This window comes from Python bivittatus, unplaced genomic scaffold, assembly GCF_059951505.1.
Source record: "Python bivittatus isolate LINGU-HERP-01145 unplaced genomic scaffold, Pbiv_v1 ctg000850_np1212, whole genome shotgun sequence".
NCBI classification, from domain to species: Eukaryota; Metazoa; Chordata; class Lepidosauria; order Squamata; family Pythonidae; genus Python; species Python bivittatus.
In genome coordinates this window covers 41,865,460-41,879,237 of record NW_028277112.1, presented here as the reverse complement: position 1 = coordinate 41,879,237, position 13,778 = coordinate 41,865,460, and positions in this window count along the sequence as shown.

Genomic DNA, 13,778 nt, shown 5'->3' with positions numbered 1-13,778 from the left:
ACTATTACCTCTGGACCCACAATGCACAGCAACGAATTGAAGCCAGCTCCCCCAGCCATGATTCAAAGAGACAGGCTACCTGCGATCATTCAAAAGAAATGGCTTTTAAAGGGGCATCCACTGACAGAACCTGCAGTATATTACGTGCCATGTGGCACATCTACCTCCCTCAGCTATTGCACCAAGTCAACATCTGAGCTGCCATAAATAACACCGAGGCAAAACCAGATGTGATCCAATGAGCATTTCAGGGAGGACATATTTGTTATTGCTACAGAGATGATGGATTGGCACGCAATGGTGATAAATGGCAGCCCAGTGTGTTTCCTCAAGCGACGATGGGGCTTCTGCTTCTGCTGAAAAGGATTCAAGAGGAAGCAACGCAGTAGAAAACTCACTTCTCTGTCCCTGGCAACATTTTTCCCCAGTGTCAGATAAATGTTTCCTCCTTATTGTAGTAGAGCAACAGTGACATCAAGTGTTCAGTTTTCCATTACCTTTAAGAGCCACTCTACATTTGCACCTAATTCTTTCTTGGAAAGTCTTGCTGTACAGGTAGTCCCCGGGTTGAGAATGAGTTCCATTCCCAAGGTCTGTCCTTAAGTCGAATCTATACGTAAGCCGGAACAGTATTATTGTATAATATTGTATAAGTAGTATTGTGTAATGAATTCAAACCATTGTGTATTTAACTTGAATTTTGCTACAAAATAGGCTCTCTTCTGTAAACCATTCTGAGTCATCTGTAAACCGGGTGATCTTAATCCAGGGATTACCGTAATTATCTGAGTTGCCAGGGTCAGCCACTGAAGGAAGGCTCCCCCAGCTAAAGTCACCTTGCCAGGAAAAATCAGCATTGCAATTAAAGGCCTGTCAAAAAAACTCTTATTTCTGGTGGGCTAATTTTCTAATTGATACAAACTTACAAAAACATTTTTTAAAAAGGTGGTATATCCTCCCTTCCCCTCCCCCCAGTTAGAAGTGATGTGGTCTTATTTCATGCATTTCACTGACCTTACCCTCCTGCGTGTGAAGACCGGATTTAATGGAGTAATTCCCAGTTGTGCCCTGGTGGGCGGGCAGTCATTAGTGGGCAGCACCACACTGAAAGGGGGGCAGTGGAATAAAATGGGGAGGGCTGTACCACAAACAGAGACAAGTCTGAGTTGGTGGGTGGGTATGTTGGTTTTGGTTTCTAACTACTCTTAGCTTATTTAAGGGCCTCACTACAAACTTCAGGTGGGCCATTTCAAAATCATGGATTTTTGCATGCTGCCAATTTATGGTAATTATGGCCAGAAGAAGTGGGGGCTTAATTGCTGTATGTGGGCCTCAGGTGCCTGAAAGCAAGGGTTGCAAATCTTTTCCCTTGAAGGCTACACATGTCCTTTGCATGGCATATGGGAAGGCTGCACTTGGAAAAGCAAGCAGGACTAGGAAAAAAATAAGTTATACCTAATGCACAAATTAAAGCAGAATATATTTGCTCCCCATTATTTCACAGTATTTCTCTTCCATTTCAATTTGGTGATAACTTTGGTGGGACTCGTGCAGCTCTAGAGTTGCAGATTATACACTCTGACTTAGAGTCTGTGCTGTAATAGAAACACACTGAGTTTGGTAGCACTTTTTTTATTCTAAGTTGCTATAAAGATGTTCTAGGTCAACTACTGTTATTGCTACAATTGAACACTTCATCCACAGTTTGCAACTATTAATACATCTGGGTAAATGTAAGCTTAACACTGGAAGCTATTTTTCTGGATTTTGCATATGTTTTCAAAAAGAATATTAAATATTTTCCTGTTTTAGCCCCATAAACAATATACATAGTCAAGATTATAGAAGTATGGAAAAAGCTAACATTCTAGATTTGGCAGAGCCACTTGTATATACAAAAATATTCTAAAATGCTGCCGTATCCTAAGCTATTTCTTTGCATTAAGAATAGGCAAAGTCCATAAATTAAATATATTGCTAACAGGAAAGCTTCTGCTACAACATTATAATATTAATAAAGAAAGATTATATCTAGGAAAAAGAATTTTCCAAATATTGAGGAATGTTACACCTAGTCCTAATAAAAAATATAGGCTTAAAATAATATGTTTAATAACCTCATTTTTAATTTGTGGATCTTTTTTTTTTCTTTGCTGCAGTCAAACGGTTTTACAACCAAAAAAAAAGTCAAAGTTTAAAATAATTTAACTAAAACCAAAAAGTTGAAATGAAATAAAGGCAATTATACTGTATCCTGGGCCAAACAACAAGTTAAATTAAAATTTGGTTAATTTGATCTGGCATAGTGCGTTGTGTGAACTTTACCATTGTGTTTTCTAATCCATAGTTTACAAACCCAGCCAAATGTAGTTTATTTAATCATCATTAAACAAGTAGAGCTTAGCACAATGTGTGAATCCAGCCTGCAACTTACAGCAGTATTATCTAACATTTGGAAGATTTTCTCTAATTGTTTGTCACTCTAATATTTTTACCCGGATTTTCTTCTTGAAAATATGGAAATGGAGTAGAGAAATCTCACAAAGTGACTTAATTTTATTTGCTCAGTTTTAACACATTTACTCATTTTGATAGCTGAAATCCACAGAGAACTATACCTTAAATCTGTTTTTTTTGCTAGTTAGTAATATATTTTTTAATTTGCTATTAGCTGAAATGGATTGAGGCATAGTATATGTATCTTTTATTGGTCTATGATAAAAAATAAAACAGGTTGCTCTGCAGCTACAAAGAAGTGAAGATTCTAGACCATTATAAGCTTCACTTGAAGTTTTTATACCTTTCATTTTTGTTAAACAGTCTGAAAACAAAGTTTTCCCTTTGAAATGGCTGGAAAGAATAAATAAATATTGCTAAAGTACATTTATTCTCTACTTTATGTAGCAATAATTATAAAATGCTCCCACTTGGTTACCCTAGTGGGGATTGGGGGAAGGGAGCAATAGTAACTAAAAAGCTCAATAAAACCAGACATTAATAACCAAGGAATTTGTAAATGAAAATAGTGTTTGAAGAAAAAACTGTATTTTGCTCTTTTTAAAGGTAAGGCTAATCTTTAAATCCAACAAATATTAGGCAAAATCAATAGACAAAAACAGGGCAAAAGCAAAGGATTCCTGGGGATGTTTTCCAAATAAAACATTTAAAATCCACAGATCTACTGAGACACTAATATTTGAGAAACCCAAGTACTGTATCTGCTCAAGAATATTGGAAAGCTGGGAGAAATCTTTGTGGCATTCTCCACCTTTCTTCCACTAGATGGAGTCTGACATTTTGCCAACTGACATTTGTTATTCCTGTATTCCAAAGAGATATCAAGTGATAAAAGTAAGAGGGAAGGAAAGGAACCAGAAGCTGCAATTCAGCCTTACCTGGGAGCAATTTATTTTGAACTTAAAGGAACTTAATTCTGAGAAAACGTATATACATTGCATGGGAAATGAACATTCAAAGTGAAATTAGATTTGGAAAACCTGAATTATTGTTGGCATAAGAGTATCTAGGAAATCCATTTAACAGGGTATTTTGAACATTTTGTTCTTGTCTGATCAATATTTGATCAGCTGGCTGGGGGAATTCTGGGAGTTAAAGTCCAGACATCTTCAAGTTATCAAGGTGGAGAAACACTGTCTTAGATGAAGAAAAAAATGAGTTAACCCTTTAATTTAGATGACAGAAGTGACTATGGGGAGTTAACTCACTGGTTAGTTTTTCAGGTTAGGTTGTTTGAATGACATGCTAATCTCTTTGTCTGACTTAGTAAACAAGTGAACTCAAGGCCACTACATAACTTAACTATATATTCAGTTCAGTGTTCTGCATTCTCGTGAAACTATAAATAACCATACAAGCTGGGTTCTGCACTACAAACTAGGCTAAAGAGAGGATGTTAGTTGATGGCTTAGTGTGTCATGGCAACATAGGTTTTTTTTCCCCTCAAACAAGTTTTTATACCAGGAGTGAGGAACCCACTGTCCTTCAAATACTGCTCCCAACAGCCCCTAATGGAATGTCCAGTGAAGAACAATGCTGGAAGTTGTAGTTCAGGAATGTTATGAGGCTACAGCTTACCCATTCCTGATTTACAGGACAGCAGAGTTAATAATCAAAGATCAAAATCATCCTAGAATTGGGAGAATAATGAGGTTATTGAGCAATATATCTGAGGCCCATTTGATTTACAGTATTCATAATTCTACAGGGTTTGATATTAACAACCCAAACATTTAGCTACAAATTATGCAATGCAGCTTTGCCCCAACTAGATCCCTCCAGATATGTAACTGCAGATTGCTGGAAAGGGGTGATGTCCAACATCTGGAGAGCATCAGTTTGAGGACATAAGTTTGAAATAATAAAATCATTTAGAATAAGAGAGAAAATAAGATATAGTTGGATGAAGTAAAGAAAAAAATGTTAGAGTGTAATGAGAAGGATCATGAAAAAAGAACCAGTTGCTTTACATTAGGGAACACAACCTTTTTAGGCTAATGCTCCAAACTGTCACTCAGGTAATGGCAAAATTAAATTGGATTACTTTAAATTTAAATGTAAGGAAAATTGATTAAATATTATACATATTTCATACATTCATGCATATCTACCATGCCGTTCCCTTTCAAGGTAAGCAACAGCATGAAAATAGTGTATGAAATAGTAAGCAAAAGAAATTAAAGACATGAGATAAGAAAAAAAGAAAAGGAAGCTAAATTCAGTACACAGCAACACCATTCACTGTCTCTATCCATATCTTTCTATTCTTGCAGACTATTTTTGCCTTCTCCAAATATATTCTTAAACCATATATTTGAAACAGACCTTTTTCTAACCATCTACTTACCATTCTTATTCATTCTTGAGTCTCTGAATCACCCAGTCATTTTTTTCTGTACCATCTTACCTGAGTTCTACTCATCCATTCATGTCACCTAGTAGAATAACATTTTTCCCAGAATTTCCTGAATTCAAAATGTTTCAGTTTCTCTAAGAACTCGCCCATTGTTCTTCCATTACCACCATTCACCTTCCTTATGCCATAGCTGTTACCAAATGGCCCCATATATATTATCACCCATCATGGTTTTGGTTCATTAAGGCTTTCACATAATGCTTTCTAGTACTGTAAGATAAATAAGATGTAGGCTAGGTTACTAACTTAGTCATACCTGTGTCACATCAACATACTCCACAAATGATGAGGACAATACCAATCAGTCTGAACATATTTCAGCCAGGGTGCCACAAGTGCAACAAAGCCCTTTTTTTTAAAATTTATTTATCGTATTTATATAGCTGCCCATCTCACACAAGGTTTTGTCCCAAGCATGCTCACACTGTTCTATGCAAGCTAGGATCTCTAATCCAGAAAGTACCTTACAGACTATTATCGTCTGCATCAACCAGCAAGGAGGTACGAACAGTGTACTGACACACACTTAAGATACACAGACACACACATGTATATATATGGCATATAGCAGGGAGTAATGATAGATGATTGATGGTGGTGGTGATGATGATGTGTCAAATTGGTGTCGACTCTTAGCAACCACATAGACTTTCTCCATGATAATCTGTCTCTAACTTGGGTTTTCAGGTCTTCCAACAGTGCACCCATCACCACAGTAATTGAGTCTATCCACCTGGCTGCTGGTTGTCCTCTTATCTTTCCTTCTACCTTTCTCAGCATTAGAGCTTTCTCCAGAGAGCTAGGTCTTTGCATCATGTGTCTGCAGTATGATAATGTAATTTGTGCCTCGAGTGAGAACTCTGAGTTTGATTGTCTGTTTTTTGGGCTAAATAATAGATTATTAGTCCCTGTTTATTTAACAGTTTCCTTTTTCTGTCATGTTAAAAATTACAATTTAGCGGCAACTTTTTGAGGGAGGACTTCTGGGGGTCACATCCAAGACTTTTAGGATCTGCTTGCACCTCTGAATCCTCAGGCATGCACCCCTGCTTTCCAGTGAGTGTAACCACCCTTCCTGTAACATTCGATGGCATACACTCTCTGTATTATTAACAGTTCTTGACATTGAGCTACCACAAGGTGTCAGAAGTGAAGAAATCCATTTACTGTAAAATGAAATAAGTTTACAAATACATGGTATTTAATGAGTACGTTTGGGATGGATTTTGTAGGGGCAGGATGCAGATTAAGATGGGATGGCATTATGAATTATTACATGAAAAACTGACATGGTCTGAGAACAGGCCAATTTGTCCATCTCTGATAATATAACTAAAATCATTACATGTTTTTCTTTTTCCTATCCCTTTCTCTATTTTTCTTGCCCTGTTTAATTACTTAACTTGTATCATTTTATTGTAATTAATCTATAGTAATATCCAAGGACTTTTCCAGAAATTTAGAATATTAATTTTTAGATAAAGGAATATTTTCACATGAAAAGCAATGATGTCTAAATGTTTCACTAATGGTATACTTTATTCCTCTGTGATTGGAGCTGATATCATGAAACAGTTATGGAGAACCTATTGTGAGTTTAAAATTGCTGGTTAGAGCCATTCTTATTCATAGAAACAGAGGGGGTTCAGGTTTGTCCTCTTTCTGAAGTAACAACATGGAGTCACTTATGCATCTTTCTAGTTTGTTGCTGAAGTCTTTCCAAATCATCACTCTTGCCCATACCAATTCCACAGGCTGGAATTAATTTTAGATGCATTTAATGTATGCCATATTTATTTGTGGTCAGTTTTTATATATATGCCTGCTGTCATAGATGCCATATTATTTCAAAGAACAGAATTAATTCTGCAGTTGCCTTCATCTCTTATTTATTATACTGTAGGATTTAGCCTCAGCATTATAAACAGTCACTAGCACTAAGTCTTAGTAAGGCCTGGCACATGTTGCTCCTGCTCCTACACCATTATACAATTATATATACAAGTTATATATAATTATACAAGTGGGTCATTGGGAGGAATTAGTGTCTATGGGGAAAACCAAAAAGATGTTCATTGACTCCATCAACCAGCTTGCAAGGTTTAGATGTAATTCAACACTAGCTCAGTCACCTGCAGAACACTGTGTAAACAAAAACAAAGAAAAATATGTTTAGAGGAAGCACTAAATACAGCCCATTGAGGTCTGACTGTGTTTAGAGGCCCACGGATTGACAATTGAAAGAGAAAGGAACCAGGAAACGGAAAAGTGAAATGGAATTTCGTAAATAAGAGTGTGACCGGCTAAGCGGCTGACAGCCTGCACAAGAGTATTCCCACCGTAGTTGCAGGTCTCACTTATTAGATGTGCTTGTCTTCCAGATGCCTTAAAGTTCAAGCTATTTGGCTACAAGGCACTAAATTGATGAGGGCTCTTCTAAAACTATTTGAATTTTTCTAGTTTAAAAACCTCTGGATTTTTCCAGATATCTTGGATATGAAATTATTTAATATTTTTTTCTTGATCTTCCGGAGGACTGATACATGGTCCAAATGGAGTCAAAGGAAAGAGGGAAAAGACACAGTGTTCAGAGACCTGGAAAGGAGCCTCAAAAACCCTGGAAGGAAAGATAATATAACAATATAGCAGTTATTTGAATATGCAGATGTACGCCTCTCACCCCCCAAGGCAGTACCATTTATGTGCACTATACTTTGGGAGAGGAACTGCCCAGCGTGATGCAATTGGCCATTAATTCTGCCCTGAGTTACAGAGGTTGGGGCAATCTAATCTTTCTTATCAGAGAGTTTTTCTGCCAGTCAAAACCTCCTTATATAAAGACGCACAAAGGACAGCAATATACATTCTTCCCACTTCTAGGCAGGACTGGATGGGGAGAGGGAAACCAGGCCAAACTGGTTATGTGAGGATTTATCTGCAAAGGGAGCCAAGGTGGTAAGGTAGAGGCTATCATTCAGTGCAGACCTATTTGGGAATAAGTCCAGTAAGACCAACAAAACTTCTGGCTTAGTGAGAATACATGCAATATTCAAGAACAGTAGAATACAATGGATTTTTTGTTAAAATCTTGAACAATCATGGTATAGAACTCAGGTCAAAAGAGACTCCAGCTACCCAGGTATCCAAAATTAGAACAATTTTCCTATTCACTTGGTAACAACAGCCTGGATGTTTAAGTCTCCAACTCAGCCACTCCCAACCTAAGCATCTTTAGGTATATTGGGACTCCCTGTATCATGATTAATAGCACTAAGTAGGGGGACTTGAAACCTTGAAAAGAAATATAAAATATTGGGTAGAGCTGATTCTGATGAAGTTAAGAGGAGCCTAGGGTGAGTAACCTCCAAAGTAAACTACTTAAAGTTTGCAAATGCTTTATGTTAATGAAACAGGCTTGGAAATTCTGGAAGTTGCAGTCCTAGCCATCCAGAGGGACTCCAGCTGTGGAAGGCTCAACTGACTTATTCCACATCCTTCCATTCATGATGATTTTTCTGTCTTTCATAACACCTCTTTCACTCACTAAAATGAGGTATACTTAAAGCAGAGCTGAGGTGAGTTTGGAATATATTCTCTTTGTAGTAATTTCTCCATCAGTACCTTGAAAGACTTTGGAATGGGAAGTCACAGAAGAATCTTCTTAGAAAGCACAGGCCAGGGTGGTTACAAATAGAGGGGAACTAAGTCATGTTTAGTGCTGTTTGGATCAGAGGGCTAATGGGTAGAAAGAAGTACAGTAAACAGAAGTTTGCTTAGGCTAATTTATGGTCTGTGGACCGTACCTGAACCCAAGATAATGACAGCCCAACTAAATGTTGTCTGCAACTCTTTCAGGGATGGAATGTAGTAGGAGGAGAACTACCAACCATACATCATACACTAACATTTTAAAGATAGAAATGGATGATGTCTGGCCAGAGTTCTAGTCAAACTTTTCTGTATATATATATATTTTAATAGATATCTCACTGAAATGAAGTGTGTGGTTTTCTGCATCTTCTTTTCATTCCAGTGCAGTTGTACAATGTCCCAGTGGTTAGTGCTCCCCTCCTTAAAGTTTAATGGTGAGATCACAACTCAGCACCATTATGCAAGGTCTCAGCTTGGTTCTTTAAGCCACTTACCTGTTCCCCAACTAAAGAAAAAAATGTACTCATTTAATTATCCTAGTATATAACACTTACCAAAGAATTTGAATAACGTAATATAAGGGATGGCTGGAGTTAAGAATTTAGTGCTTCCTGTTGAAGAAAATTTACAAAAAATGGAAAATTAAAGAAGCCATTGTAATTGATGAATTAAAAATGTATAAATATCATAGATCACATTATACAGAAAAATCAGATTTTAAAAAGATATAATCTGACTTTTTGTATAATCTGATCATTGATCAAAATTGTTTACTCCTGCTGCCACTAACATCAAGGAGAGAATGCATTTGGCTTTCAAGTTTAGAAAAAGGATAATACAGTATAGTTGTGAGAGTAATGCGTATAAATCAGTGTACAATAACGGACGTGTTAGACTGCAAATGTGTATACCTAGCAATTTTAAAAGCTATCCCTTGCTAATCTGAGGAATAAGACACAAGGAGAATAGCCAGCAGAAGTAAATATGAAGAATTTTCTTACTACAAGGCCTCTAGAAACTGGAAAGCTAGGGAGAACCACTTGACTCATTTTAAACTACTACTATTAAGAAATTTCCTTGATGATCTGAATAATCCTCTTTCTTTGAGTAAACCAGAGATGGCACAAGGTCAAATCTGCCTTGACATGTCTTAGCTATTGATTCAACTTGTTTCCGGTCCAAGTGCTAGCAATACATACCTTCAGAAGGAGAAGTTGCGTAAAATATTTTATGGCTGCCAACAATTAATGCCAACCTCCTCCAGCCTGGTTTCATCCAGATGTTTTAGAACTATAGCTCCCAGAATTCCTTACATAAAGTACCTGGATGATACCATTACATCAGGTTGGGAATTCTGATTTCAGTAATATCAGCTGTAATTCCCTTGAATTAAACATTTGATTGATAGCTATTAAGATGCCTGCTAAACAGTAAGAAAAACAAAGCATTCACAATTCAAAATCAAATATAAAACTTTCATGGCCAAGTAATAATAATGTCAGTTTGTGAACAGAGCTTTTAGCCTTTGTGGCTATTATGAAAACAGGTGACATTAATTGTTGCTAGCATCAGCAGTGGCTCTTAATCCAGGATGGCTGTTACATTTCCAGAGTCCACAATCCTTCAAGCAGGTATTAATTTATTTGCTAGGTCACAATGTAATAAACCTTTTCAAAGAAGATATTAACAAGTAACTAACCAGCCATTTTTTTCTCTACTGACCAAGAATCTTGGGATGGTGTTAAAAGGTTCCCATCAATGAACTCATTATAAGAAAAGGCTGTAAATGATGTTTAGAATTATGTGTCCACTAGATTTGGCATATCAGTGCATTCAGAAATAATTTTATTTTTCTGTAATGACAATCTATGAGCATGAAACTGAACAAACTCAGGGAGGCAGTGAAGGACAGGAAGGCCTGGCGCGATATGGTTCATGGGGTCACGAAGAGTCGGACACGACTTAATGACTGAACAACAACAAATGACAATCTCCAGCATCCCATAAAAAATGAAATTGAAGAATTGATCTTATTTTTCAAACACAGAATAGCTTCAATAATAACATTAATATATTAATCTAGCATCAATATTATTTTTCTTCATATGTTTGCCAAAGCACATAAAATATAAATCACTGAAATGATATAATAGGATACAGGAATCAAGGTCATTTTTTAGAATGCTGAAGCAAATGTGAATCAAACCTGTTACTATGAATTCAACAAATGTTCTACAGGTACCACTGTAGACCTATTTTGAACTCTTTTTTTTTTTAATGTTCCACCAAATGTGAGATAGCAAGTGTGAAAAGGAGGAATACAAAAAATTCTTGCCTTGTTTGAGGGCTGACTCTTTACCCATAACATCTAAATTCAGCTTTCTCCAGCCTGGTGTGATAGGACCCCAACTCCTAGTACTGGCTACAGTGTTTGTGAATTCTGGGCATTGCAGTTCTATATATCCTCTGGCTGGAGGTCTGGTCTATTGTGGCAAGCTAAAAGTTTCCTGCGTTTCTGATAGAGATGTTTCCCCTCACCTGCTACCAAATCCTTTACAGTTGGAGACTTAGAAACTTAGATCTCCTCATATACAGTAACATGTCTGGAACCAGGAGAAAATAGCAATATATATTTTTTAAAGGGTTTTAGTTTCTTCCCCTTAGTGTAAATGGCAAGAAAGAGTCAATCAGGACTACCTGTATAGCTCCTATGAAGCCAGGAAATGAGAGAGAGGAGTTGACTGCCAAAGAAAAGGAATTGGTCCAATTTCATTTGAGAGGTGGGACAGTCACCTTCAGCCTGAATTTGGGTACATGTATTACTTTCCTACTGAGAATTACCTTGGCTTTCATGGGTCACACAGGTACAGTCTTTACATCACTTCCATCACCAGCAGAAAGTTGGATACTGTAGTTTGAACTGACTTTTAAAAAATGCTTTAAAAATATAAAACAAAAAATGCTCATTGTTCTCCTTCTCTGTCGCATTTAAAAATACAATATGGTGTATTTAGGTTTAGGATTTTTTTTCTTTTGATATTTATTTTAGTTTTTGCTGCTATTAAATTGCTTTTTCAAGAATTTTACTCTGGCTCCAACAAAAGTGAAATGCAAGCTATTTTTCAGAATGCACAGATGATCATTAATATCATATGTGCTTAGCCATTTCTTGCTGTCAGAGACTGTGTTAAGCAAAATATGATATATTTGTTTGCTTTTTATAATCTACCTTTCTACTCAATTTGAGCATGTAAAGCAGTGAGTATTCATTCTTTCTCACTGTATGTTGGATTGTTCTGAAATGGAATGTGTTAATGATTCTAAGTCATACTATGTCACCGAGGTAAAAGGCACACCAAATGTTAAGCAATTTCCTAGTTACAAGGTCCTCCGTGCAGAAGCTAAATATGGTCCATGGTACACCATCATTATTTATACTCCAATTCTATTTGTAAGGATAAATCCATGAAAAATAAATTATAGTTTAATCTCTAATGCTAGAAAAGGTTATAGCCTTATAATCTGGATCCCTACAATAGCATGGCAGATACTATTAATAGGAACTATGCTTATATTTCTGGAAAATGCAGTCCAGCAATTAAAGTAACTGCAGTGCCCATAACAGAAATATTGATAGATCTCAAGACAACAGTACCAAAATGGTAATCTGTGTTGGTGTCATGCAGGGATATTATAAACTCTTGATGTAATAAGCTATCCTTCCCAAACCTGGTGATTTCTAGGTTGTTGAAACTACAGGTCCCAGGATTCCCCAGCTACCATACCTGTTGCTGGTAAGCACTAAGTTAAAGCTATAATACACTTGAGTAGGATGATTCGTGCAATAGGCTCGTCTGCTGCAGTAGGCAATACCCAGGATCTCTTGATGCCAAAGCTCTGTCTGTACTGGCAAAGGGCAGTAGTTGCACTGGAAGAAGTTGCCCACCGCCCCCTAAAGTTTCTTAAAACAGGGGAAATGAGTTGGTAACAAGCAGAGCAAGGAAATGTTCACAGCTGTGCCTCTTGAGCATATAAGAACACTTGCAAACTCAGATAAATATGTGCATTTCTATACCACTCTCTCATAAGACTCAGGACATTTTGTCTCACCATTAAAGGTCTTGACAGAATTCCAACCTTATATGATTGTGGATTTTATACAAAGTATTTTCTTGAATTCTGAACCACACTTTCATCTTAAGGAATGTGCCAGCAACTAAATGGCAAGTATCAATCAGAAAATAGGAGGATATTTCTTGGACTTCCAGAACTACAAGTTATATCTTGAAGAATTTCAGGTCTACATAGCCTCCAGCTTCCTGCTACTCTTGGCATTACATCAGGAAAGGGTAGGGAAATTTCATTTTCTTGCAATTTGGCTAAACTGCTGTACAGTTTAGAGAGGGACAATGACCCACCCCCAACACTGAGTTAAACCAGTTCTGTGTTCTACTTGGATCATAGCAACATGCTATCCATCAGGCTCTGTGTTCATCTAACCCAAGAAGCATGGATTATTGTCATCAGTGGCAGCTAACCAGGTGCCTTCCCATCTACAACAGCTAGTGTTGGAATTCAGGTTTGCATGCACCAGCTTTCTGCACATAGCCCACCAGGGGCAATAGACGTAGAAGTAGTCAGCACCGGTATCTCTGTTCTGAGTGTAAAAAAAATTAATTTGTGTTTACATGTAACATATTTCCAGTTGGTTAGACTGATATTTTCATTGTTTTCATCACTCCCTTTCTTTCTCAGCTCAATCCTCTTTCTTGTTTGATCCTGTGTAGTTCAGGTACTCACCTGACTTGCTCTCTCTCCATAATGGAAGAGAGCATGCTACAGGCTTTTAGCTGTAGATAGACTTAAATAACTCAGAGTTTTCTATCACAGAGTTAGAATTACTAAAATTACTTTGCTTTCACACATCACTAGCCTCAAGAATACTTCCTTATAAAAGCTGTACTCCTAACTTTAATGTTTCTTTCTCCATGGATTCTTTCTTCTCTATAAAGCTATCTGCTACCCAACAGCTAGATGTGAAGTAAGGTGACCCATGGCTGAAACATAAAAGAAGCTAAAAGGTACATTATAAATGTGTGCATTATTTCCTCACACTGCAGCTATTTCCTGAGTTCACCTGCTCCCGAACTTAACATTTGGCAGTATTTTTTGATATAGGAAATTCCTACATGGG